At 40.1% G+C, this 25393-nt stretch overlaps 1 pseudogene; it reads left to right on the top strand.

Moving 5' to 3' along the window:
• Positions 1 to 499: 499 nt before the first annotated feature.
• LOC101338952 (ferritin, mitochondrial-like) lies at positions 500 to 23942 on the top strand (annotated as a pseudogene).
• Positions 23943 to 25393: the final 1451 nt, after the last annotated feature.

Raw genomic sequence — 25393 nt, 5'->3', positions numbered from 1 at the left:
GTCTCAGTGGGTGACAGGGCTGCGGAAAGAGAAACGGATGGTAGGGGTGGCGCAAGGGGTTGGGGAAAGGGGAGGGGGGGAAAGCGCTCCAAAAGCGACTGCGCACGCGCGCCCTGGGCGCCGACCCTTGCGGGTTACCCAAGGTTCCCGCTCCAGGCCAAGAAGAGCGGCGCCGGCGCGGGGCAGTTGCACCACGCATGCGTGAGGGCGAGCCGCATTCCTGAACGTTAACCGGGAGCGGTAGCTGTCGCTTGAGAGGCAGGCAGTATAACCCAGTGGCGAGGGTACGACAGGTACTTCCGAGTCGGGGATTGAAGGCCCTGAAGACTGGGGCACACGGAAAGAATCTAGAGGCTCTGAGCAGTTGAAAAGAGCACTGGACTGAGAGTCAAGGACTCTGGGCTTTGCTGTTAGCCGTTCCACAGTATTGAAATCAGTGACTAGTGCTTTGTAAATTGCAAACATTGTAGCAAGTGTCACCAACTGTATGCATTCGACCATGATATCTTGTTTTGAAAAGTTATTTACCAAATTAAGCATAATAATAATGGGAAAACAAATCATGCCTAATCGGACCACAGCTCAGTTAAAATCTCCGTCTAAGGTGAGTCTGATATGATTTTTAGCACAAAACAAGGAAACCTGGCAGTTAATACCACCAAAAGATGCAATTTATGGTAGGCTTTTTGAAATATTGAAAGTTGATTTCAGATTTTCTTTTGCCATTTTGAGACTCCCTAAGATTCTGGGGGATGTAAATTAGAAACAACTAAACTGTGATTTCAGTATCCTTTACAACGCTATCATTCTATGATTCTCAGAGGGAAAGATCTCAGAGTTAATTCTGTTCTGGGTATTGAATACTATAGGGGCAACTAGACGGCCTTTCCCTAGGAACAGCTGTCCATGCTGAGGGGACAGAGCCAGGGAAGGGCCTAGATGAAGGCCCAGCAACAATAGCTAGCCATTCACCTGGCAGTGAACCATCGTAAGGCTCAAGTCTGCCTTAGCTGATCACCTTCATGTTCCCAGCTCAGGTTTCTGCTCAGAATAATGATATAAGAATGGGCATGTCAGATTTCCAACAACCCCCTTCCTTTTATGAATATTGTGTTATCCAGTCGTTTGTTTAAATTCACTTTTAAGACCCATTTTAGAATGGGTCTTAAACGAAGCCTTACTGACTCCTCGACAGAAAGAGTTGCCCCCATTTGTGCCCCTAGGATATTTTGTTTGCACTTAAAGCATTGTATTTTAGTAGCTTATATGTATAATTCTCCTCTACTAGCCTATCAACTTCAGCTTTGTATTCCCAGCGAATTCAGCACGTAACACAATTCCTGGCCTATGGTAAGTGCTTGTTAAATTTTTCTTGGCAAACAAATAAAGCAATTGATCTCATTTTTATCTTAATTATTTGCTTAAACTCTGTCCCACTAAAATTTAAGCTCCATGCAAAAGAGGACTATATTCTCAGTGGGCATTCCATAATTTTTTTATGAAAGAATGGATGAATAAATGAATATAAAGAATTTGATGAATATTTATTGAACATTTATTACATATAGGCCTGGACTAGGCAAGGAGGAGATAAAGACGTATATAAAACATTGCTTCTACATTCAGAAAGTTTATGGAATAATTGAAGAATTAGAAAAATACATAGAAAGATAAGTAATATTACCAGGGTGCACATGCTTAATGAGTAAAGCAGAGAATCAACGTAGGAACTGAAGCAAGAGCAAGTGCTTAGCGCCAGCCATGCTGAGGGAGGAAAAGTTAGGCCTGAAGAGAAAAGTATGGTTTGGTCAAAGTGTAATTAAAGTCATGAGCCCAGAAAATAAATAAGTAAAAAATGCTTACATCAAGTTCAGATGTCTATTTGATAGGGGTAAAAGAGTTCATTCAGTAAAAATTCATTTGGGGGCCATATTGTAAAGAGCCTTGACTCTACTTTGAAAAATAACCTACAAGCAGTTGGAAATAATGAAGCCATTAAGTGGGGATAAATATATTGAAAGTGGTGTTTTGAAGATTACGTTTTCAGCAGATTAATCTTTGAGAAGAGCTGGGAGATTAGGAGCAAAGAGACTAATTAGGAAAAGATTATAGCAGTCCAAGCATAATTGATGAGATTCTAGATTAGGGTGCAGACTAGGAAAGTAAAGGAGTATTCTGAAAAGCAAAACAAACAAAACCACAAAAGAATCTACAGGATTAAGTTGCTCTCTGTAAAAGAATCTTCGTGATCCTTGAGGGCATGACCCATGTCTGTCTTGTTCATCACTGTCTTTCCCAGTGCTTGGCACAGAGGCCAATAAATTGATTAAGTAAAAATGAGGGAACACGAGGATGAGTGACTCCAATGATGGCTTCACGTATACCAGCATGACAGAATTAGAGGTGGACAGTGGATGGTTTAATTTTGAATGTGTTAAGTGAGCGTGGGATGAAAATACATTCAAGTAAGCATATCTAGCCAGTGACTGAAAATTCAGGCTAAGGCACAGGAGAAAATTCAGCACGTAACAGAAATAAAACTTTCAGGTTCCTGAGCTCTGTCTCCAGAGATATTGAATCTATGGTTCTGGGCTAGGACCTATGAATATGCATTCTTATCATCACCCAGGTGAACCTGATGCAGGTAACCTTTTGAGAAATACTGTGATTAGTATTGTAGGGAGTATAGGAGAAATAGGTAAAATAGCCTCTTCCTTCCAGTTATCTTATTCAGGGGACAGAAAGTGATATGACCCCAGCTGAGAAGTCTCCTAGGAAAAAATTATCAATGCTTATTTGTATCTCTTTGGAACCTATCTTCAGTAAAATCTGAATTCACAAAAGGAAGCTGAGGGAATGTGATGCAATAGAATTTCCCTTTTATACCAGATAAATGTATAAAGACTATTCTGAAAGTACACAGTCCTTTTTAGTTTCTAATGGCAAGATCTTCTGGGAAAGCAGAAGAGAAGAGAGGAAGAATGGCAAAACACACACACACCCACATACACACACACAGGAAGTCAGCCAATTCAGGAGAGGTAGCTAACAGGAGAAGAGAAGAGAACATTACTGAAAAATAAAAGTAAAAGTGAAATAAAAACTAAGCCCTAATAATTCCAAAGTCTTCTACAAAAACACTTCTGAAGTAAAGTCTCATGTAGTTAAGGATGGATTGGAATTACCAAGAGGATTGAACTTCCCAGACCTGTTTCTAAGGTGTCTTACCTAAATACAATATTTTAGGGAAATATGGCCAGTGGTTTCCATCTTCAACTAACCCTGCCCTTTGGTAACCAATCTCCCAAAAAGATCCTACCTAAAACAGCTAAATTGAGAAGAAAAAGGAGAAAAATATTTTCTGTCCATGTGAATGGAAGGAAAGAAATAGAAGAGTTTATGAAATGCAATAACATAGTAATGCATCCAGCAGAAAATAATCTATAATCCACTGGTAAAATTAAAAGCTCCAATTTATACATCAAAACCAGAGGTAGGTTGTTACCTGTGGAGAGCTAATTTCTTATAATTTGAGGACAACTCTTTTCTGAAAATGTCTACCATGCTGTTTTCAGTGCTGGAATTGCATCATTAGCTTTTATGCCCTTCTAGTCTTTCTGTATAAAATTACAAGCACTTTTTAGAGAAGGTAAACTAACAACATTAATACCTTAGTAAGTCAGTCACCCTATTAAAAGAAGTTAATTTCCTTTTGCAACCCACTGCTAGCAATTTTAGTCAAAGTACTTGTAAAATACGGCCTAAGCCAATCAGAAGTATTGTAACAATGAAGAATTATAGGTAGAGCTGTATGAATGTGAATGCAAGTTACTGAATAGGTTTAGTCAGCTGAAAAAAAACAAAGCAAGATTGGGAAAAGCCAACATTGACTAGAAAAACATAAACTTGTTTTATGTGTGGTGAATGTGTACAGATTTTATGAATATATGGGTAGGTTTAGATCCACTTAAAGATCATAAACCAAAATGAGGTCTAATGCATTCTGCAAAAACAGAACAATTGATGTCATCATGAGGTGGAGACCAGGTAATATTAAAGAGCCAAAGAAAAAACACCTCACACTGAAACTGAAGCATATAACATTGCAGGTCATTTGCCCCTGGGATTTGACCATCCATGCATGTAGTGTCACATACCTAAGAGATCTGGGAACGTATGTATAGCTAGAATCAAGAAAGGTTTAAAACAGTACCTTATCCACTGTAATTTGTATCAAGTCTCTTCCTAGATCATGAGTGATATTTCTTTCTGCCAAGTACCCTGAGTATACTAGGATGTATTTGCTGGCAAATCATACTATGATATCTCCTCCAATACCCACTCCTATCACCCATTGAATTCTGTAAGAAACTGGGAATGCTAAAGTAGCACTGAATTATGAATTTGTGTAAACAGCCTAGAATGAAGGATGAAGAGTATTTGGATATAATAATTAGATTTATATCAGGTTGGAAGAGAAGTTAGTTTGGGAGTCTATTCTTAACCTTTGAAGGTGATGTCAAGTAAAACAAAATATTCCATCTGCCAATATGTTTCCTCTTTTTCCTGAGTTCCTATGGTAATTCTTATATTCTAAATGTGAATACTCAGATATAGCAGGTATTTCTTTTCTCAACACTCATTGAGTCCTCCCACACAGAGCCCTGGGCATCTTCCATTAAACCAGTTCATCAACTGCATTTGCACTTATCAATTTATTGTGAAATAGTAGAAACTGGTATTACCTCATCTTCAGTTTAGAAAAATTAGGTCAAAGCAGTAAAGCTGCTGGCCAAAATCCCAGCACTCCACCCTATGTTCCACAGCTGAGGTTTGCTAAATCTGGGTGATCTCTGATGATAGTTGAACTGATACAAGAGCATGTAATGGTTTTGAGTCAGTTAAACCCAAATCATAAATTAAAATTGAGTATCATATACCATTCTTCATTCTTCCTTTGCTGTGTAATACTACGTAACTCTCAAATGTTTGGTTGGTACCAAGATGTAACCAATGTTGATAATACCTCTGAAGAAGTTACAAGCTGAATTCCATGCTGAAAATCTAATTGAGTACTGGTATCCACTGCAGGACCAATAGCAGTGTATGATTTTTCTATTGCTGCCAAAACAAATTACCACAAATTTAGGAGTTTATAGTAACAGAATTTAGGCTCACTGGTTTCCCTGCCTGCATCTCAGAAGACTGAAATCAAGGTGTCAGCAGGCCTACTTTACTTCTGGAGACTCTAGGGAATATTCTGCCTCCAGGCTCACTCAGGTTGTTGGCAGAATTGAATTCTGTGTGGTCATAGGACTGATGTTGGTTTTTCTTTACTAAGAAAAGCCTCAGCTTCTAGAGGTCACCTGCATTCCTTTGCTCACAGCCCCCTTCCTCCATCACCAGCCCCAGTAAGTGGGTCAAGACCGTCTTACACCGTATCTCTCTGACTGAATCTTCTGCCTTCCTCCTCTACTTTTTAAGGGCCTGTGTGATCACATTGAACCAACCTAAATTAACCTCCCTATCTTTTTTTTGGGGGGGGGCGGTGCATGCTGGGAGGCTTGTGGGATCTCAGCTCCCCAACCAGATATCAAACTGGGGCCCTTGGCAGTGAAAGCATGGAGTCCTAACCACTGGACAGCCAGGGAATTCCCAACCTCCCTAGCTTAAAGTCAACAAATTCCAGTTGCAAAATCTCTTTTACCTTGTACCATTAACAATTGACAGGTTCCAGGGATTAGGACGTGGACATCTTTCCTGGGGCTTTAATCTGCCTACTACATAATCCATAATCTACTGATAAAATTAAAAGTGCACATTAATGTAGTACCTTAATAGTAGGGGAAACTGTTGGCAGGGAGGAGAGATATGGAAGCTGTATGTACTCTCTGCTGAATATGTCTGTAAACCTAAAACTGCTCTAAATAATGAGGTCTAATAATTTTTAAAAACACATGGAAATAAAAATAAATTTCCAGAGGTTTGAGTATTAGATACGGGATAATTGAAGGGCAAAAAGAGACAAAGAAATGTTAGAAGAAAACTTCCCAGACCAGAATAAAAACTTTACAGTGAGATCAAATGACCCAAAAAGTGCCAAGCAAAAATATGAAAAAAATGTTTTTGCCAATGAGATTTCAGATCATCAGAGATAAAAAGGAAATACTAAATTATTTTCAATATAGAGGAAGATAACTATTACTTAAGAGTAATGAGAATCAGGGACTTCCCTGGAGGTCCAGTAGTTAAGACTCTGCACTTCCATTGCAGGGGGCACAGGTTCACTCCCAGGCAAGATCCCACATGCCGCACGATGTGGCCAAAAATTTAAAAATACAGAATTAAAAAAAAGAATAATGAGAATCAGATTGACACTGCATGTTGTTATGGTCTGAATGCCTGTGTGCCCACCCACAAATTCATATGTTGAAATCCTAACCTCCAGTGTGACAGTATTAAGAGGTGGGCCCTTTGGGAAATGATCAGGAGGTCATGAGGGTAGAGCCCACATGAATGGGATTAGTGCTAGGGGCTAATTAGATTAGGGATAGGGGCTTCCCTGGTGGCTCAGTGGTTAAGAACCCGCCTGCCAATGCAGGGGACATGGATTCGAGCCCTGGTCCAAGAAGATACCACATGCCGCAGAGCAACTAAGCCTGGGCACCACAACTACTGAGCCTGCACTCTAGAGCCCGTGAGCCACAACTACTGAGCCCAAGTGCCACAACTACTGAAGCCCGCACGCCTAGAGCCCGTGCTCCACAACAAGAAGAAGCCACCACAATGAGAAGCCCACGCACCACAACAAAGAGTAGCCCCTGCTCGCTGCAACTAGAGAAAGCCCGTGCACAGCAACGAAGACCCAACACAGCCAAAAATAAAAACAAATAAAAATAAAAAAAGAAGAAGAGATAGAGGAGCTTGCTGCCTCTCTCTCTCCCTGCTCTCTGCCACGTGAAAATACAAGGAGAAGACAACCATCTACAAACCGGGAACTGGGCTCCTATCAAACACCAAATCTGCCAGCTCCTTTATCTTGGATTCCCAGTCTGCAGAAATGTGAAAAATAGATGTTTGTTGTTTAAACCATCCACTCGATGGAAATTTGTTATGGCAGCCCAAGCTAAGACAGATGTCTTATAAGCTACACGCTAATAGAAAACTATGCCTTCAAAGTTCTGAAAGAAGTCTATGTTGAGCCTGAAGTTTTTAAACCAGTTAAATTATCAGTCAAGTGTGAGGGCAAAATAAAAATATTTTCACACATCAAAGTACATGAAATGCTTACCACGTATTGTAGATACTGATGGTGCCCAACCCAGATTCTGTTTACCTGGCACCCAGCTGCTGAGTGTTGGCTGCTAATGGCTGACAGCTGCCTTCTCTGGAGGATTGCCATTGTGGATACTGGAGCTGGGAGCAAGGGCTCTGGAAAATTGTTCTTCTGTGTATTGGAATGTTAACCTTACTAACCTGCTCCTATCCCTCTACCACCCCGCCCACACTGGCAGCCAATGGCCAATGATTGACACGAGGGTAAATGAAAATCCATCCTCCTTGGGACCAACTTTGCAGTGTAGTTGGTGCTCCCAGGCTCCCTGGAGGACTAGACTGAAAGTAGTCTCCAGTTGAGACCTCAGTCTTGCCTAGTTTTCTTCCCCTACCCTATCCTGCTTCCTTCACTCCTGTTCTTCTGAGAGCAAACCCTCATTAAATCACTTTCATAAGAATTCCCATCTCAGGCTCTGCTTCTAGGGAACACAATCTCATGCTCTACACATTCTGGGAAAAAAAAAAAAAAAAAAGATTGCTTAAGAATGAACTCCAATTTACACACTCAGGGAACTTCTTCTTCTGAACAGTATGGGGTAACGTGAACCAAATTTGTCCTTCCACATGAAACAACTAAAAAGGGCACGCTAAATGAAACAATGCTTTTAGATATTAGATATCAGGTAGTACAGAACAGTGATCCCTGAGAAAGGGGAAGAAAGTGAGGTGAGCCCTACAACTGCCCCAGCTTACTGCCTGAAGAACAGCTCCAGGCCACACTACAGGGAGGGGGACCCAGGTCTCAGATAAGGAAAGAGAAGTGGGAGTCTGAGAAGTGGCTGAGAATCCAGTTTTCAGGGCAGAGTTGCAGAGAGGAAAGGGCTGTACAAAGAGAGAGCTCCAACAATCTGAAGAGTTTCTTCCTCAAGTCTTCAGCTCAATACTGATTAGGACAAGCATGTGAGGAAACTGCCTGAGGATAGTTAGGGAAAGAACCACCCAAAGTACCAGGGGGACAACTCCCAAAGCTCACACAGAATGAGGAAGAGTCATTGAAATGTGAAAGTTTATTGCAGCAACTAGTGCAAATTACCCTAGCTAATAATTCACCAAAATTTCAATATGCTTTTCAAATTCTTAGCAAGCACTGAAAAAAAAGGAAGATATATAAATATTAGACAGAGACAGTGCTAATATTATTCAATAAATCATGCTGGGGAAATTGTCTGTTTAAAAGGATTATAAATGAAGTCCTTCACACCATGCAAAATATATATATATATATATTCAACATAAATTGAAGTTTAAATATAAAATAATTATCAAATAATAGCTAATATTTTTGATATATAATTACTGAGCCTAATATAACCTTTTTCATAACTTGTGATATCAGGGTACTGTGACATTTAGGTCACAGTGAATGGGGTTCAGGCTTTAGAGCAAGACTGCCTGTATTTGCATCATTCCCCACCTTCATCTCTCACCCTCTTTTAGTATTTAAACCTGAGATCACATCCTTTATCCTTTTTCGTTTTTTTACAGTGTAATTTCTTTTTAATATCTTTATTGGAGTATAATTGCTTTACAATGGTATGTTAGTTTCTGTTTTATAACAAAGTGAATCAGCTATACATATACATATATCACCATATCTCCTCCCTCTTGAGTCTCCTTCCCACCCTCCCTATCCCACCCCTCTAGGTGGTCACAGAGCACCAAGCTGATCTCCCTGTGCTATGTGGTGGCTTCCCACTAGGTATCTATTTTACATTTGGTAGTATATATATGTCTATGCAACTCTCTCACTTTGTCTCAGCCTACCCTTCCCCCTTCCTGTTTCCTCAAGTCCATTCTCTATGTCTGCATCTTTATTCCTGTCCTGCCCCTAGGTTCTTCATAAGCATTTTTTGTCTTTAGATTCTATATATATGTGTTAGCATATGGTATTTGTTCTTCTCTTTCTGACTTACTTCACTCTGTATGACAGACTCTAGGTCCACCCACCTCACTACAAATAACTCAATTTCGTTTCTTTTTATGGCTGAGTAATATTCCATTGTATATATGTGCCACATCTTCTTTATCCATTCATCTGTCGATGGACACTTAGGTTGCTTCCATGTCCTGGCTATTGTAAATAGAGCTGCAGTGAACATTGTGGTACATGACTCTTTTGGAATAATGGTTTTCTCAGGGTATATGCCCAGTAGTGGGATTACTGGGTCGTATGGTAGTTCTACTTTTAGTTTTTTAAGGAACCTCCATACTGTTCTCCATAGTGGCTGTATCAATTTATATTCCCATCAACAGTTCAGAAAGGTTCCCTTTTCTCCACACCCTCTCCAGCATTTATTGTTTGTAGATTTTCTGATAATGGCCATTCTGACCAGTGTGAGATGATATCTCATTGTAGTTTTGATTTGCATTTCTCTAATGATTAGTGATGTTGAGCATTCTTTCATGTGTTTGTTGGCAGTCTGTATATCTTCTTTGGAGAAGTGTCTATTTAGGTCTTCTGCCCATTTTTGGATTGGGTTATTTGTTTTTTTTTTATATTGAGCTGCATGAGCTGCTTGTAAATTTTGGAGATTAATCCTTTGTCAGTTGCTTCATTTGCAAATATTTTCTCCCATTCTGAGGGTTGTCTTTTCGTCTTGTTTATGGTTTCCTTTGCTGTGCAAAAGCTTTTAAATTTCATTAGGTCCCATTTGTTTATTTTTATTTCCATTTGTCTAGGAGGTAGGTCTAAAAGGATCTTGATGTAATGTATATCACAGAGTGTTCTGCCTATGTTTGCCTCTGAGAGTTTTATAGTGTCTGGCCTTACATTTAGGTCTTTAATCCATTTAGAGTTTATTTTTGTGTATGGTGTTAGGGAGTGTTCTAATTTCATTCTTTTACATGTAGCTGTCCAGTTTTCCCAGCACCACTTATTGAAGAGGCTACCTTTTCTCCATTGTATATTCTTGCCTCCTTTGTCATAAATTAGGTGACCATATGTGTGTGGGTTTATCTCTGGGCTTTCTATCCTGTTCCATTGATCTATATTTCTGTTTTTGTGCCAGTGCCATACTGTCTTGATTACTGTAGATTTGTGGTCTATTTTGAAGTCAGGGAGCCTGATTCCTCCAATTCCAGTTTTCTTTCTCAAGATTGCTTTGGCTATTCGGGGTCTTTTGTCTTTCCATACGAATTGTAAAATTTTTTGTTCTAATTCTGTGAAGAATGCCATTGGAAGTTTGATAGGGATTACATTGAATCTGTAGATTGCTTTGGGTAGTATAGTCATTTTCACAATGTTGATTCTTCCAATCCAAGGACATGGTGTATTTCTCCATCTGTTTATGTCACCTTTGATTTCTTTCATGAGTGTTTTATAGTTTTCTGAGTACAAGTCTTTTAACTCCTTAGGTAGGTTTATTCCTAGGTATTTTATTCTTTTTGTTGTAGTGGTGAATGGTATTGTTTCCTTAATTTCTCTCTCTGATCTTTCATTGTTGGTGTATAGGAATGCCAGAGATTTCTGTGCATTAATTTTGTATCCTGCTACTTTACCAAATTAATTGATTAGCTTAAGTAGTTTTCTGGTAGCGTGTTTAGGATTCTCTATGTATAGTATCATGTCATGTGCAAACAGTGACAGTTTTACTTCTTCTTTTCTGATTTGGATTCCTTTTATTTCTTTTTCTTCTGTGATTGCTGTGGCTAAAACTTCCAAAACTATGTTGAATAATAGTGGTGAGAGTGGGCAACCTTGTCTTTTTCCTGATCTTAGTGGAAATGGTTTCGGTTTTTCACCACTGAGAACGATGTTGGCTGTGGGTTTGTTATATATGGCCTTTATTATGTTGAGGTAAGTTCCTAAAATGGGTGTTGAATTTTGTCGAAAGCTTTTCCTGCATCCATTAAGATGATCATATGGTTTTTATCCTTCAGTTTGTTAATATACATCCTTTTTTCTTATCTCTTTCATTTACCAATCTATGTACCTTTTCAATCTGAGTTATTTTATTTTTCCTTAATTCTGGAAAATTGATCATTGCATATTTCATCACATACTTCCTCCTTTTTCTTTCCTTCTAAGATTTCGATTAATTGAAATTTCAGTTAAGTACTTTATTTCTATCCTCTCTACCTCTTACATATATATATATGTATATAATTTTATACTTATATTCTCTCTGTTTATTTTTTACCTTCTAGTAGAGTTTCTCTATCTTATCTCACTAATGTGTTTTATGGCTACATCCATCTGCTATTATCCTATCAATTATTATACTTTTCCTACCAAATATTTTCACTTGGTTCCTTTTTTATAACTTTTGGTTCCTGAGACAGATATGATTAGTAAATAACATCCAATCATAAATTAATTACTCATTTGTAGGAGGTTCAGTGGGTCAGTCTTTCTCTATTCTTCAGTAATTATATACATTCATTCAGCAAGCATTTGTTGGACACTTACCATGTATCAACCACTATACTGAGTTCTGGAGATAGAGTACTTACACAAGGTTCCTTCCTCATGTGTTTTATGTGTTAGTAAAAAAAATAAGTTAACATTTAAATCAGATAAGTTCTGTGAAACAAAGTTGACTGAGGGAAATGCTATTTTTCTTAAGTTGGTCAAAACCATCTCTGAGACTAATGTTTGGGCAGAGATCTGAAATAAAAGAGGAAGTGGGCCAAGGGAACAGCAGGGGAGGATCATTCTAGGCAGGGATTATCAGAGCATGTGTAAAGGCCCTGAGCAGGGGAAATGCTTAGTATTTGAAACTCAAAAGCCAGTATGCTGGAGCAGCATGTTAGGGGGAGAGAGAAAGTAAGAGAAAGAGAGAGAAGAAATGAGGTCAGAAAGGTAATATTAGAGGCTAAATTATATTCCTCCCCGCTCCAATTTGTATGTTGAAGCCCTAATCCCTCATCCCTCAAAATATGATATTTGGAGATAGGGTCTTTAAAGAGATGATTAAGTTAAAATGAGGCCATTAGGGTGGGCCCTAATCCAATAGGACTGGTGTCCTTATAGGAAGAGAAAATGCGGAAACACAGAGATACCAGGGGCATGTACATTGGAAAGACCACGTGAGGACACAACAAGAAGGCAGCCATCTACAAGCCAAAGAGGGAGGCCTCAAGAGAAACCAACCCTGCTGATGCCTTGATCACAGGCTTCTAGCCTCCAGAACTGTGAGACAATAAATGTATGTCTTTTAAGCCACCCAGTCTGTGGTATTTTGTTATAGCAGCCCTAGTGAACTAATAGGTGGCCAGGAGCCATTTTTAATAGTAAACTGTTAAAATTTGAATAGAGATTTTATTCATAGAAACTGTGCAAAATTATATGTTCCATTTGTTTTAATGGTGTACTTGGTGGGACTTTCCAGAGAATGATATTGTATTAAGACTCACAGTTTATTTCCATTTTTTTCCCATGAGAAAAGAATGCATAATCAATGATGTGGTGGGAATTCCCTGGTGGTCCAGTGCTTAGGACTGCACGTTTTCACTGCCGAGGGCATGGGTTCAGTCCCTGGTCAGGGAACTAAGATCCCGTAAGCGGGTGACATGTGTGGATCTGTGCCCTTTCTCCTTTTCGGTCCATGAGACTGGGTCCATGGGAGAGAGAGCCAAAACTCAAAATTCCAGCAAATTTAACACATAATCCAGACTTAAATCAGTGAATCACATTCTTAGTGCCTCCCCCACCCTTCCCAGCAGAGTTATTGGTTCAGGAATGGACAAATTACTCAAGAAAGAGGAGCTTTTCCTGGGACATCTAGGAAGGAGAGCTTGCTCCTTTCTCTTTGGATCTGAAGCCAAAGAAGTCATAGCTGTTGCCACCATGTTGGTACCATCTTGCTACCATGTGGAACCCAAGAATGAGATCAACATAGACGAAAGCAAAATTAATAAACGGAGAGAAATGAAATTCTAACCAGTCGTTTCAGCCCTGAATCGTGCCATACCTGATATCAGCACTAACCCAAAGTATTTAGTTACACAGGCAATAAATTTCTTACTGCTCTCATTGCACTTAACATTATAATCGTCAGTACCTTTCAACTAGACTGTCAGATTCTTTTTTTTTAAAATTTCTGCATCTCTTTTATTTCCTGAAAGCACATTCCCAGAAAGTATAAATGAATATAAATGTATTTACATCTTTATTATATTTTGCCAAGTTACCACTTTTTAATACTGTACTCTGAAGGGGAGAAGTCACCATAAAGTAGGCAACCTTAGACAATCAGAGAAAACATGATATAAAAGAGACAACACTTCTCATGACAAGAGAAAATAATTCGATCCCCTCCTCAGTTCTACTACCCACTAGCTGTTTGAACATGGGAAGGCCATTTAAATTTTCTGGTTCTCTATTGATTCATATGTAAAATTATAGGAACTCTCTGTCAACAAAGCTCCAGAAAAATATAATTTATGACATAAAAATAACAGTTTTAGTTTGACCAATCATCCATTCTGATTGCTTAGAGTGATGAAGAAACAAAAATTTTTTTAAATCAATTTCTCGTCAGTGGTTTTGGCAATGTGGTATCATAATTAGTGACTTCGGTAAATTAAGTATACTAACAATGGTCATAGCATATTACAACTCAGAGAGTAAATTTGAAATAAAACACTGAGTGAAATAAATAATGATTGGGACTTCCCTGGTTGTGCAGTGGTTAAGAATCCGCCTGCCAATGTAGGGGACACCAGTTCAATCCCTGGTCCAGGAAGATCCCACATGCTGCAGAGCAGCTAAGCCCATGTGCCACAACTAATGAAGCTTGTGTGCCACACCTACTGAAGCCCGCATGCCTAGAGCCCGTGCTCCACAACAAGAGAAGCCACCACAATGAGAAGCCTGCACACCACAATGAAGAGTAGCCCCTGATTGCCGCAGATAGAGAAAGCCCGCACACAGCAATGAAGACCCAATGCAGCCAAAAAAATTAATTAATTAAAAAAAATAATGCTTGGGACAGCATTGGCTTTAATGAGACAAAAGCCCATTGATCTTCCCCATTTCTATCTCTCTCCAGATCCATGAAAAGTTTGAATTACCTGACTCGGATGTTTATGATAGAGATCGGAATTTATAGACTTTCCTACACAAAATAAATGGTAATTTAAAACTTGGATCTCTTGGACATGGATAAAATTTTGTATACATTATGTATTTAAAATTTAGACTGTCAGATTCTTGATTGCAATGACTATGTCTTTTCTGGTCTATTCCCAGCATCTGGCAAAGTGTGTGGTATATAGAGGACAAGGTTCATATATTTTTTACTAAATAGATATTGAATTAAGATGCTCCCATATTTTCAAGATACCTTAAAGACTTATCCAACTTCCTTTGTGATTTTGAGTTTTTACAATATCATGAAGATATTTTCTAGTCTAGTGTGAATGCATGACTCAAAGAACTAATATCCTCTTAGTATCATGATTCCGTATTTTTGGTGGGTGATATATTTGATACACTTCCAAACACCCCCATAGCAACTGAAGTTTCAAAAATACACTCAAAAGTCATATTTTCATCCTTGTCAGTTTATATACTATATATCATCTCAGATCAGAAGCCCCAGTTGCGATCTCTTTTGGAAGTCCTTGTTTGCCTTCCTCCTACTTGGGAAGGAATACAGTCTCCAGACTGTTGTTATTCATTTGTTCATTCATCCATTTGTTCATTCTTTCATTCATGTGTTCAGTCAATGTATCATCAGTCTACTGCTGCATAACAAATACCCACAAACTTAGAGGCTTAAAACAATACCACTAACAGTCACTTGAGTCCATAACTTTACAAGCTGACAATTTCTACTGAGCTCCACTGGGAAGTTCTTCAGGTCTCACTTGGAGTCCCTCCTGTGTCTGCTGGATTGGCTGGAGGCTAGATGGTATATGATGACCTCAGCTGGAACAGCAGCAATCTGCTCTACTCTATGTGGTGTCTCATTATTTTATCCTGAGTATTAACTCAAGGTTAACCATAAAACATAAAACCCTATGTTTGGGATGTCACAGAGTAGGCAATACCAAGAGAAATCATTGATGAGACTGGAATAAAAATCAAATCTGGATTTAGTAAAGTTGAGACTGTATTCGAAAGGATTATTGCAAGTGAGGGAAATGAACTATTGCAAATTGAGGAGGGAGGTTATTGCCACAGGGAGTGTAAGGAACGGCACGAAAAATGGAGGAGAGCTTAAACAAGCTTTATTTGGGAACGCTCCCGGTCGAGGTTCACTGGTCCGAGAGAAAGGGGCCAGAGAAGTCCCGCCCGGGTGTGGGCGCGAACAAAATTTATAGGGGTGGACGCAGGGGAGGTGCTTGCTGTGTGAAGCAGCCCCTTTTTGGTAATCTCTCGGGTGTTGTGGCAATGTCAGGTGTCGGTTGCATCAGCCTCAGAGCTGTTGGTTCCGCCCCTCGGGGAGCGGGAAGACCGGGACCGAGTGGTGTGGCAATGTCAGGTGTCGGTTGCATCAGCCACTTTGGCGGGGTTTCCGTCTGGCTCCCTGGGCCCTTCCCCGGACCTGCTGGCCTTACAGGGAGAAAGAATGCTTTGACCATAAGGTCTGTAAGCAACTCCAGAGTTAGGCAAAACGAGAAGAGTAAACAAAGCTAGAAAGAACTAGGTGTGGGGAACAGGATGTGTGTGAATGCGTGGCACATTCAGGTAGTAGACCAGGGAATATTTTATTTTACCTGAGGCCAGTTTATTCTCAGGAGAGGATGTATACTGGCTTAGGTTGAGGGTGAGCCAAAGTGTAGGGGCCTGGAGTAAGGAGACAGATTAACAGGAGGAAACATAATGATTTTAATTATATACTTATGGGGCTTCAAAGAGGAAAAGTCAATTCTTGGTTAGTTGACAAGTGAAAGTGTTTGGTAAATAAAGGTTGCCCTGCCGTGCAGATAAGTCTCTCAAGTGAAAAAATTATCTCTAGAAATAGGCCTCTTCCTGGTGTATGCTCCACTTCTAACGTAGATTTCGTTTATAAATGTAGCTGTCTCTTACAAAAGGGTATTTCTACTCTGTTTTCAGAGCTTCTCCTATATCTACAGTTTCTTAAAAATAATCAGTTCACATTAATCCTTATGCCAAAGAGGCATATTTTGGGATGACATATTCTGCTACCCTTCAAAATGTTACCTTGTTTTTATTATAATAAACCTCAGAAAGTCCTATTGTTGTCGAACACAAGTTCAAGAGTCCAACACACAGTGAGGCCAAACAAATGTCAGAGTTTGGAGCAGAGAATAGTTTATTGTAAAGGCCAAGCAAAGAGAGCAGGTGGCTTATGCTCAAAAGACTTGAACTCCCCAGTGGATCTCAGAGAAGAGTTTTTTTTTTTTACTATAAATTTCTTTACTTTTTATTCTACTTTTTAAATGTTTGGCTGCATTGGGTCTTCATTGCTGCACACGGGCTTTCTCCAGTTGTGGTGAGCAGGGGCTACTCTTCGTTGCGGTGCGCAGGCTTCTCATTGCAGTGGCTTCTCTTGTTGGGGAGGATGGGCTCTAGGTGCGTGGGCTTCAGTAGTTGTGGCATGTGGGCTCAGTAGTTGTGGCTCACAGGCTTATTTGCTCTGCGGCATGTGGGGTCTTCCCGGACCAGGGCTAGAACCCATGTCCCCTGCATTGGCAGGCAGATTCTTAACCACTGCACCACCAGGGAAGTCCCCAGAGAAGGGTTTTTAAAGGCAAAATTTGGGGTGAGGGCTACAGGGTGTCTAACTTTCTTCTGACTGGTAGGTAACAGGGTGGTGTTCCAGAAATCTTGTGCTCAGCCTGCAGTTACCAACCTTCACCTGGGTGGAGGGCTTAGTTCCTATAGAAGAACTCAAAGATCTATTGTTATGTATATCCCTTGAGGAGGAGCCAGGACTCTGCTTTATTTCTCCATTATTGTTTCTTGACTGCTTTTCCTTTGTTTCTGCATTCCCTCCATAATTAGTAATTGTTTGAATCTGACCTTTGGAACTCAGGGAAGCTCTAGGAGGCTGAAGCCTTTTTCCTATAAGCAAGAAAACAGGGGACATGGAAAGGCTTTTTTACTCAGGAGGGTCCCACAGGGGCCTGCTCTGTTTCACTATCTTTTAGGAATGGATAAGTATAATAGAGCCTGGGGAGAAAGTGATCCCTCATTCTGGTAAGAGAAAGCCTTGCATGTCAGTGAGGACATGATTTTTTCATACTTTCCAATGGAAACAGGCAGGAAAGCCAACTTCCCACAACTTACACTAAGTTAACTGGAGAATTTTGGGTTGTTAGGAGGGAATAATTTATAAATGTGGACATCCTGATGGCAGTAGGCAGAAAGAGAGTGAACTGAGACATTCTATTAATATCAAAGGAATCTGTGTAGGTGTCTATGGTACTGCTGTGGCAATGACGTATTAAGGACTTAAAGGACTGCCAACTTAGGAAGTAGGGGCTATTGTGTGAGTTAAGAGAAATCCAGGGCCTTTGTCACAGCTTGCTGAGAAGACTGGGGCCCACTTGTCTTGGCCCCAGCTTAGGAGCAATTGTTCCATGCCAAGAGAGGCAAGCTGAGAGGGTCTCAGGCTGCTGGTTCCCCCCCAACGTCACTGAGCACTCAGTTTTTACAGCAGGGGTGTCGCTCAGAGAGAAACTTGCCATTGTTCCCAACTCCAGCTTCAGAGCTTGGGCTCAGAAATTTTTCCTGGGGAGAGAAGTGGGCCATAAAACAGATAGCTCCTGATCTTTTCCCAAAGGAAATGACTTCATTTGTAGCAGAGTTTGGAGAGTTCAAGTCTACGGGCCTGAACAGTAGAGGCTGTGATGAGAGCCTGAACAGTAGAGGCTGTGATGAGAGGAAGTTAGATAGAGACCCGTGCATTTAATAAGGATACAGACCAGACTGTAGGCTGGCTGGTTTAGGAGGACTGAGGAACAGGATAGCTGGGAGGACTCCTTTTGGAGTCAGAAAAATATATAGAACACTGCCTTCAGAAACTATTTCTTTAAAGGAGTTACAGTTTGATGGGATTAGTTTATCGAGCAATTTATGCCCCCAGGACATTGATGAAAATAACTAAATAAATAAAGCAGCTAACGGGCGATTAGTGGAGTTGGACATCTGGGTGTGGTCAGGGAAAGAGAGGAAGAGAACAAGTTCATCCCAGAGTGACTGTGGGCATATCCAAAACTGTCACGCCTTAAGGAGCAATATGAGAAGTTTAACACTGTGTATATGTGTGTTTATGTGTGCGTGTATGCACATGAGTTGGCAGGGAGACTAGACTTCACTAAAATAATCCAGCCAATCACGAAACAAATTGAGTGGGGAGGCACTTGCTAGACTAGTGTTGCTGCTAGCAATCTGGGCCAGCACAGTGGCTGAACTTAATATCCCTTCCAAATGTGGAAAAGTTTGGATGAAAATAAATGACAAATGAGAGAAGGAGAAATAATAGCTGAGAGTAAAGGAGTGTATAAGTGGGTTATGCAATGAGAGAAATCCAACCTCAAGAGAGGCTCAGAGAACGAGAATAATATTATTTCTTAGCAGAATTATACCAAATGCCCAGACGGGCAAAGCTATGTTTGCCAAGACCACCCCTGCTTTTGATCCTGCAAAGTCAGATGGCAGCCTGAAAACCTGAGTCTGGGAGACGTTCTGGTCATAGGATATATTTGACGAGCAGGATCAATGTTACTGACTAAATCAAGCCCTAATAATGTTCCAGTATCTTTGACTATTTTTCAGGCTCCATCTATCAATACTATAAAAGATATCATTTGGGAAGGGATTTCTGAGAACTGCTTCCTACTGGAATTTCAGACCCTGTGGTGGATGGCTCCCAGCAGACTGATTACCGTGTAGCTATAAACCTTGATGAGCAGATGCTTAGAAAGGTCCCTGGTTATAATAGACAGAATACAATGGCAGCCTGCCCAACATGCCACAGTGTGGTGTGCTATGCACAAACACAATCGTCCTGGTTTTTGTGGATTGGAAAGCTATAAGCAGAATGGGGAAAAACAATGGGTTCCTACTGGGATTAAAGCAGTGGGCATCATGTGGTGGATCTGGGTCCCCTGGGGAACAGTCCCACTCAGACAGGAAGGCTGTGGGAGGACTTATGACATACTCAAACTAACTTACAGCTGGCTTTGACCGACCAACCCTATTATGGGGTGCCCGATATTTTTGGGTACAAAATATGTATCCTAACTGCACCCAGGCTGTTAATAGGCAATAGCAACAACGTGCATGGTGGATTAAACAACAATGGCCCACAAGTCAGAAAAGGGGAGATAGATGCCAGTCTAGGTATTCTGGGACAAGCAGAGTTTGCTTTTAATGAGGAGCAGCATTCAGAGAAAGAAGATTTATTCACTAGAATAGACATATTAGAGGGAGTTCTCTTCCAGGCAGAAGGTAAAGGATAAGAAGCAGCTTGGAGAGATAAAGAAGCACCAGCAAACTGCATCAGGCCGACTCCACAAGTAATGCTTGGTAATGCTAGAACCCAGGGTTGGGAAAGGGCCTGCACCCTGAACTGACAGGTCCTCTTGACTATTTTAATATGGATAGAGGCTGAAGTGGCCAGGAAACAATGGTCCTCTATCCTAGTCCCTGGGCCTCAAGGGGGTACACCTGTGGAAATCTTAAGGCCTGCGAGCTTATGGAAGTTCTCTGTGGGCACGGCACTTGTAACTTACACCAATGTATAATGACTGTGCTTGCCCCCAGAATAAGTTGAAATAAAACATATCCTGCAGTATAGTTAGCAGGGATAGGAACTATTCTAAATACTGCTCGTATCCTCCCCTTGGGAGGAAGATGGGCTCTGCTATATTTACACACAATGAAAACCAGTCTCAGTACAAGCCTACGAGATGGGGAGGGTGATTGACTTTTCCCTCCAATTAACTTGAATTAACCCAGATAAAACTAAGCCATGGCCAGCTGTACTGATACCTGTCTTTTCGTAATAATTTCTGCTATGTGGGCAAGGGTAGATCTTGTTGGGTGCACAAAGCATACATCTCTGTAATCCTTACCGATTTGTTCTGTAAGGAAGCTGAATTGCACTGACCATATGGCAGTGTGGTATTGTTGGAAAGATGTAACTGCCTCATGTCAGTGTGTCCTATGATACTGATACTCATGATCAAATGTATTGCGAGATTAAGTTAAAGCCTCCTCGGGATGTAATACCTAAGGAGGAACTAGATCTAGCTAACCATAAGCTGATTTCTGTGCTAAATAGTTCTGCACACGTTTATCATAAGGTATAAATAGCAATAGCTCAAGGGAAAAAAATAATCAAACTAGTGCAAGAATATGAAATATGAAGATGTTTATAATGGCTTTAGAGGATGAATTAGTTGAATTAGTTGTTTCTTTAAATTAGTTGAATTAGTTGTTTCCTTAAATCTGTCCCTACCTCACACTGGCTTCTTCAAATGTTAGGCATATTTGTACTGGTTCCGTTAAAAATAAACAACAGGTCTGAAACGGAGTCACTTGTGTTCAAGCCCATATCAGCAAACCAAGCCTTAATACCTAACCTAACTGCAGTTACAACCTCCCGCAGAAGTGTAACCTTTAATGAGTCAACCTGGAATTACCTGGTTAGCGCTGGGTATTCGGCCAACAGGCCCTTCCGTTCCCATTAGGAGAGTGGCCTTACCTAAAACAATGCATTCTTTGCTAATAATTTCCTTTTTCCTGCTCCCTCTCTGCCTTAAAAAAACTGAAAACCTTTCCTTTTCTGCAGCTAGATGAAGCTCCTTCTGTTTGCTAGGTTGGATGGTGCCCATTTCATGAGTCATTTAATGAAGCCAACTGGATCTTCAAATTTCCTCATTTGAATTTTTGTTATTTAACAGTAAGTACTATTGCAAGAACTGTTCTATAATATAAACGTTACACCAAATGTAAGTGCTTTGATAGGTATGATCATTTTGCTGTAAGGGACCTGTGTTCAAAAACTAGGGGGTGGCCCGTGATACTGAGATATAATAAGAAATATATATTTTGGTGCTTGTCTGTGATTCCTGCCTCTCAGCTCTAAAAACTTGTATTTTCCGAAGTGATTAGAGCAGTGGGGGCATCTTTTGTTTTATTTGGTTTTTGCCTTTGATTCCTGCAATGGTTTTACAGTGATAAAGGTAAAGTGGGTGCATTTTGTTATTCATAACAAACCCTTTCAAACACACCTGAGTTTATGTGCATGAGGAAATTTTTGGAAAGCCTCCGGATAAGGATGGGGGCGGGTTGCCAGGGGAACCAACTAGGGTAATTAGAGGGTTGAAAAGCAGGTTGGTGAACAAGAACACATCCATGTGTTAGGAGGGTGGCATACCACAAACTCCATGGGGACAGCAGCTCCTGAACTTGGAACCCTTTGGGACCTTGCCCTACATGTTTCTCCATCTGGCTGTTCATTTGTATCCTTTAACATCCTTTGTAATAAATTGGTCATCTAGTAAGTAATCTGGTTTCCTGAGTTCGTGAGGTGCTCTAGCAAATTAATCAAACCTGAGGAGGTTGTGGAACCCTCTGATTTATAGCCAGTCAGTCCTTCAGAAGTACAGCTAATATGCTGGACTTGGTAAGTAGTATCTAAAGTGAGGTGGGGAAGGAGGGGGGCAGTCTTGTGAGACTGTGTCCTTAACCTGTGGAATCTGTTGTTGACTCCGGGTAGATACAAAACTGAATTAAATTGTAGGACACCCAGCTGGCCTTGCACAATTGCTTGCTGTGGGGAAACTCCCAAATACGGCGACTAAAAGTGAAATAGTACTGAAAGTACACAAGTATTCAGTGAGTAGTGAGTAAAGAAGACTTTTATATACATAAACAAAAAACAATTCACAGTCTTCGCTGGAGAGTCGCCTCGATTTCCTGCTTCAACAGTGCTTGGAGGGAGCCCGCCTTCTCACTGCCTCAAGGTCCTTCACGTCCGCTCCAGCCCCGGAGCCTCATCTCCTCAGCTGCCTGCAGAGAGGACCGCGGCCCCCTCGCAGGTGCGCCAGAGCTGCCATTTGGACTCGGAGGCCGCCATCACCCGCCAGATCAACCTGGAGCTCTATGCCACCTGTCCACGTCAGACTACCTTGACAGCGATGATGTGGCTTTGAAGAACTCTGCCAAATACTTTCTTCACCAATCTCCTGAGGAGAGGGAACATGCAGAGAAACTGATGAAGCTGCAGAACCAGAGAGGTGGCGGAATCTTCCTTCAGGATATCAAGAAACCAGACTGTGAAGACTGGGAGAATGGGCTGAATGCAATGGAATGTGCGCTACACTTGGAAAAAAATGTAAATCAGTCACTACTGGAACTGCACAAAATGGCCACTGACAAAAATGACCCCCATTTGTGTGACTTTACTGAGACTCATTACCTGAGTGAGTAGGTGAAATCCATTAAAGAATTGAGTAACCATGTAACCAACTTGCGAAGGATGGGGGCCTTCCCGAATCTGGCATGGCAGAGTTATCTCTTTGACAAGCACACCCTGGGAAACAGTGACAACAACGAGAGCTAAGCTTTAGGCTGGCTTCCTGTAGCCATGGGTGACTTCCCAGGTCACCAAGGCAGTGCATGCATGTCTGAGTTTCCTTTACCTTTTCTATAAGTTGTACCAAAACATCTACCTACGTTTTTTCGTTAGTACCATTCCTTCAAATAGAGTAATTTGGTACCCACCCCTCTCTTAAAAAAAAAGAAAAGAAAAAAATAATAATAACAAAAATAGCCCTGGAAAGGGGCTGGGAGGACCAGTATTGCAGTATTGCAGTTGCTGCAATATATTATGAAAAATGTCTATTTTTCAACAAAAAAGTTTGTGGTGTGCAAAAAACAGGAAATTGTGACGTATACATACAACTGAAACTGTCTGCAAGAGTAAGTAGATGAGAGATTTAAGAGAAAAAGACTTCAAAGTAGCCATTATAAATATGCTCATGGAACTAAACGAAAGCATGATTAAAGATGTAAGGAAGATATGATGACAGTGTGGCATCAAATAGAATATCAGTGATGAGATAGAAATTATAAAGAAAAGCCAAATGCAAATTCCTTTGAATTTGAAGTTGAAAGCGTTGATGGAAAAAAAAATGCACAACCTAAAAGCTGAGGATTATGTTTTATTCGATGGACTTGCTGAAGACTCAGCTACAGGAGGCAACCTCTCAGATAGCTCTGGGGGCTACACTGAAGAGGTAAGGGAGGAGCCAGGATATATAGGAGTTCAAACAAACAAACAAACCTAGTAGTCAAACATCAAAAGATCACTGCTAATTAAAGAAAACCAGACATCTCAAGTGAATGAATTTTGTGCTTTTCTGTGTATGGGAAGGTGCAAAAGTCTGGGTTCATTGAAATCATTCCTTTGATATGTACCTTAACTATCTAGGGCCAGTATCCTGTTTTTCTCCATCCTCAATCCCCTCAGCATGCACAGCGGGGCGGTGGGGGGGGGGGGCAGCTGCAGTGTCTGATGGCCACAACATCCTTTGTTTACTGATATGGCAGTCCATGTCCACTAAAATTACAGTAACTAAAATTTAAAAATTCACTAGAGGGATTCAACAGTAGATTTGAATGGCAGAATATAAAGAATTAGCAAACTTGAAGACAGATTGATAACCTTCCTATAAGTACACTTTAGCTCTGTCCAAAATATTTTGATGTATTTTTATTTTCATTTAGTTTCAAATATTTATTAATTTCTTCTGATTTCTTTGGTTATTTAGAAGCTTGTTGTTTAGTTTTTTGAGGCTTTTCTAAATATCTAATTATTATTGATTTCTGATTTAATTTCATTGTGCTTAGAGAAAATATTCTGTAAAATTTAAGATTTTAAATACTGAGACTTGTTTTATGTCCCAGCATAAGATCTGTCTTGGTTAATGCTCTATGTGCATGTGGAAAGAATGTGAATTCTGTGGTTTATTGGATATATTGTTCTGTAAAGGTCAGTTAGGTTAAAGTGGTTAATATTTTTAGATCTTCCACATCCTTCTAGATTTTTATCTAGTTATTAAAGAGGAAATTGATATTTCTACTTTGTAAATTTGTCTGTTGGTCTCTTTAGTTCAGTCAGCTTTTGCTTCATCTATTTTTAAGCTCAGTTATTAGCCACCTACATTTTAGGTTTGCTGTGTCTTCTTCGTGGATTGACCTATTTATCATTATAAATGTCTCTATCTATGATAATTCTTCTTGTCTTGAGGTCCATTAAGTCTAATATTAAGAAAACTCAGCTTTCTTTTGCATACCATTTACATGGTGTATCATTTTCATTCTTTTTAACCTATTTTTTCTAACATTTAAAGATATTATTGATATGGTTGGATTTAGTTCTGTCTTGTTTGTTACTTGCTTTTTTTAAAATTGAAGTATAGTAGAAGTATAGTGTCATGTTAGTTTTGGTGTACAGCAAAGTGATTCAGATATATGTATATACCTGTATATATGTATATATATATCTATTCTTTTTGTTTTCTATGCCTGTCAGTGTGTTTCTGTTTTGTAAATAAGTTCATTTGTATCATAGTTTAGATTCCACATATAAGCGATATCATATGGTATTTATTTTTCTCTGATTTAGTTCACTTGGTATGATCATCTCTAGGTCCATCCATGTTGCTGCAAATGGCATTACTCATTCTTTTTTTATGGCTGAGTAGTATTCCATTGTGTGTGTGTGTGTTATATATATATCACATCTTCTTTATCCATTCATCTGTAGATGGACATTTATGTTGCTTTCATATCTGGGCTGTTGTAAATCTGCTGCTATGAACATTGAGGTGCATGTATCTTTTCAAACTAGAGTTTTCTCCAGATATATGGCCAGGAGTGGGATTGCTGGATCATATGGTAACTCTATTTTTAGTTTTTTAAGGAACCTCCATACTGTTTTCCATAGTGGCTACACCAATTTACATTCCTACCAACAGTGTAGGAGGGAGGGTTTCCTTTTCTCCACACCCTCTTCAGCATTATTGCTTGTGAACTTTTTAATGATGGCCCTTCTGACTGGTGTGAGATAGTACCTCATTGTAGTTTTGATTTGCGTTTCCCTGATAATTAGTGATGTTGAGCATCTTT

Source organism: Tursiops truncatus, chromosome 1 (genome assembly GCF_011762595.2).
Source record: "Tursiops truncatus isolate mTurTru1 chromosome 1, mTurTru1.mat.Y, whole genome shotgun sequence".
In the NCBI taxonomy this organism is placed as follows: Eukaryota; Metazoa; Chordata; class Mammalia; order Artiodactyla; family Delphinidae; genus Tursiops; species Tursiops truncatus.
This window is presented reverse-complemented; position numbering and strand designations above follow the sequence as displayed.